Here is a 4,395-nt window from a genome sequence, read left to right on the forward strand (position 1 = left end):
CCGATTGTTCCAACAGGCAAAACTGAAGGAATATTATGTTTGTGTCAAAGAGGGCTGATACAATTAGTTTTCTTTTAACTCAATTTTGTCCACAAGTCCAGTCTAGATGTATTCTCCCGTCCTCGCAAAGCATCTTACTAGATCTAAGTCCAAAAAGTTCATATTCATGATTTGTTTAAGTTAAATTAATTTTTAGGGTTCGTAGCATTGTTCTACCCATCATACCTTCAAATGAAGGGAGGTTAACAACGGTGTCGCAACCGGGATCATGACGGGACGACGAGCCTAAAAAACAAACGGGTTTGAGAAAAAGGTTTTGGAAGTCGCCACCATAATTTATTATGGAAAACCATAAAATAAGACATGGCCTACGAAAAGAGATTTTTAGGTACGGGAATCGGTTACGTGTAAGGAAGGTATTAGCACCCTATCGCGCATGCCCAAAGACAGTACCTTTAATTAAATGTATAAAGTTGACGTGGTTTTTCAAAATGTTTAATTTTCCCTAAAAAAATAAGAAGTTATTAAAAAAAAATTTGTTTTATGAACCGGACAAGAATTGACCTTGGTCCTACGTACATCCATTTATAATGGACAATCAGGGATCACGTGGTTCTTTATGTAGAAAAAGGTTTATGAGTTTGTTTTAAAAATTATTATAGATTGATTTAAATTTTTTAAAAGCGAACCCAACAAAGATTTGATTTAACAAGATTGACTTTTTTTTGGTTTTAAAGATCTCCTATTTTTTTATTATTTAAGAATGGTTGGAAAAAGAAAGAAATTGGCCATAAGCCGACACATACTTATAAAAAAAATTATGATTTAAAAAAACATTATTTGTGTGTAGGAAAATAGTACCTTTAGGAAAACTTCAGAGTACAGTAAAAAAAAGAATGGTGTAGAGGTGGCATACCTTTTTAGCTTTCAGTGCTCTCGTATTTCTTCTTTGATGATTGTCATTGACAGAACCCTTATGGGTGAGAACCTATTTCTCTCTATACTCTCTTTCTCTCTTTTTATTATTTCTGCATGTTTCTCCTTCTCTCTTTTTTTTCTTCTCCTTTTCTATGGTATAGTGCGTATTTATATACACACATTGTAATATTATGATAATCTTGCCCTTAATTGTGAATATACTATTTTAATTATTGTTTATAATTATTAGCATAATATTGATTCAAATTATTACCATATTAAACTAACAGTTCAAAAATACTGTGTTGGGTATTAAAGTTATTATTTTATTCTTTTTACCCACCCTTAATTATTATTCTCTTATTTTTTTATTTTTATTTATTTACTTACCAGGGCAAAATTGGGTGTTGACAACTGCCCCTCTTTATTTAGATTTTGCTAGATAACATGAACCTTAGAGTTTTGGTGTTATCCTAGTAAAAGCTAAATAAAGATAAAGACACTAATTTCGTTTGGGTTCAAGGAAAAGGAAAGAGATTACCTCAAAGCGTACCTGGTACAACTTGTAGCAACCTTGTGGACCTTGCTGAAGACCCTATGAACTTTGTTCGTAAAATTTGTTGGTGAGGTGCACGAACCTCGTAATTGTTGAAGGTGAGGCGCACGAACCTCGTATAACTTGATGGTGAGGCGCACGAACCTCGTAAAATTTGATGGACAGGTGCACGAACCTCGTATAACTTAATTGTGAGGCGCACGAACCTCGTATAACTTAATTGTGAGGCTCACGAACCTCGTAAAACTTAATGGAGAGGCGCACGAACCTCATAAAATTTGATGGAGAGGTGCACAAATCTCGTAAAATTTGATAGTGAGGCGCACGAACCTCGTATAACTTAATTGTGAGGCGCACGAACCTCGTAAAACTTAATGGAGAGGTGCACAAACCTCATAAAATTTGATGGAGAGGTGCACGAATCTCGTAAAATTTGATAGTGAGGCGCACGAACCTCGTATAATTTTTTTTGGGTGTGAGGATGAAAACTGGGCTTTGGTGCCACGATGAAAACTGGACTTAGGTGCCAGGATGAAAACTGGGCTTAGGTGCCAGGATGAAAACTAGGCTTAGGTGTCAGGATGAAAACTGGGCTTAGGTGCTAGGATGAAAACTGGGCTTAGGTGCCAAGATGAAAACTAGGCTTAGGTGTCAGGATGAAAATTGGGCTTTGACAATCTCGAAAAAAATATATTTTTTTTGCTTTTGTTCTTTTTTTTTAAATTCTGAATTTTGTCACTGATGTATTTTCCTTGAACTGTATTCTATCGAATTCACGAATTCTTGTTGAATGTTGGTGATGCATGGTGTGCCATGCTTTTCCTATGGTGATGCCTACACTATGGTGAATGCATGAATGTATTAGTGAAAATTCATGTTAGACCCAAATACTTCCCATTTTGTTTTAATTCCACGACATCCTTTAAGAATACACTTGCACCCAGTGAATCTGCCTGTGATGCTTATTATTTTCGGGAGGCATTTTGAAAGTTAAGATCGACCTTATGAAAGAGATGAAAAAAGATTTATTGAATAAAACAATATAATATTGTCAATTCCTCTTTAAAAGCATTCCTATCATGGAATCAATAGAAATTTTTTTTGACTATGCCAGAATTAACTAGCAAAGGCAACCCCTCTCCATCCATTCTGGTGAGAATAAGTGCACCACCACCAAAATTCTTCTTTACCACATACGGGCCTTCATAATTTGGAGTCCACTTGCCCCTATGATCCTTTGGTATTGGAAAAATCTTTTTTAGGACCAATTCGCCTTCCTGAAATTCCCTTTGCTGGTATAGTTGCCCATGGCATGTTGCGGTCAATCTTTTTTTCTCAATGAGATTGAGTTGATCAAACCGGGTTTGAACTCAATCTGCTTCTTCTAACTGGTTTCCACTAACACTTGTAGGGATGGGATTTCTACCTCGAAGTGTAGTACTGCTTTTGTTCCATATACCAAAGAAAAAGGTGTTGCCCCAGTCGACATGCGTACCGATGTGTAGTAACCGAGTAAATCGAAGGTACAAGCCTCTTGATATTTTTTATTAACCGCCTTGACTGCCCCATTCAATTATGGGCGACGATGTGCAGTTTGATTGTTCAGGTTTGCGGTGATGAGAAATTATCTTTAAATCACAATAATCGACACACATTTGCTCATTATCATCCTTCTTCGACACGATACTTGCCACCCATTGCGAGTATTTTGCCCCGGCTAAGAATCTCGCATCGAACTACTTTCGTACTTCATCATTGATTCTGAAGACATTCTAGCTTGAATAGTAACTCGTGTTGAACTCTTTCCTCATGCTAGTGCTGACCTTTACCTCTTATCTCTCGCTTTCTTCTCCTATATTAAAGATTTCAACCTCTCCTTAATGGGGTTTTATTTCTTTAGAATCTTACTTCACAAATCTCATTAACACTGGAGAGGGTTATGGGTCAATCATAATCATCTTCCATGTTATTGATAGGGTGCTCCAAATTAAGAAAATCAACATTATTGTTTTCAAAACATTCATTGTCATATCCATATTATTTTAGTTAAAAAAAATTTTAAGACACGAGATGATGAAAAAACAAAACAAACATGATTTAGTGTTAAAGCAAATGCAAAAGAAAGTGTCAACCCCTAATGCACGAACCCCAAGGCTCTAGGCAAAGCAGTGAGGTTAATTAAAAACGATTATATTTCAATAAGCATCACAGACAAATTCTTTATCTTTCAGCCCTTGGGTTTGCAAATACATCTTCTTCTTTATCCTTGTGGTATATTTGTAGGAAATTTTTGTCGATCAGATCTTGGAGAATGCTTCTAAACTTGGTACACTCCTTAATGAAATGCTCGGCTCCTGGATGTACTCCACATGCCTTCTTAGGGTCACCTTTGCTCCTTAGCAAACCCAATTTTACCAGATTTTCAAAAACAAACCATTTAGAACTTCGAATTTCACTTACATTGTTTACTAGCTTGTGTCGTCCAACCTCGATGGCATTTGTTGAAGCGTTTTCATGTTCGGCAAGGGGGTTGACCTCAATACTAGGCTTATCTCACTGGAACTTCAACCATCCTGCACCAATTAGCGATTGTACTTTGAATTTAAGGGACGTGCACTTTTTCGTTGAATGCCTAATGCTTCCCCCGTGAAACTCACATCTCACATTTGCATCAAAACTTTTGGAGTATGGAGGTCGTAAGGGTTTTGTGAGATGAACACTGGCCAGACGTTTCTTAAGGAGATGGGGTAACAGTTTCGTATATGTCATAGGAATGGGAGTGAAATTTTTCTCTAGGTTCCTCCTAGGATGAGCCCTTTGGTCAACGTTATGGTCGGAACCCAAGTTGGCTCTAGTGCCCCAGGCATTATTTGAAGCCTGTTGTGGTTGATAATATCCTGGCGGTTGAGATATTGTTTGGG

The sequence above is a fragment of the Vigna umbellata genome, chromosome 10, assembly GCF_029865625.1.
Source record: "Vigna umbellata cultivar VRB3 chromosome 10, Vumbellata_1.0, whole genome shotgun sequence".
NCBI lineage: Eukaryota > Viridiplantae > Streptophyta > Magnoliopsida > Fabales > Fabaceae > Vigna > Vigna umbellata.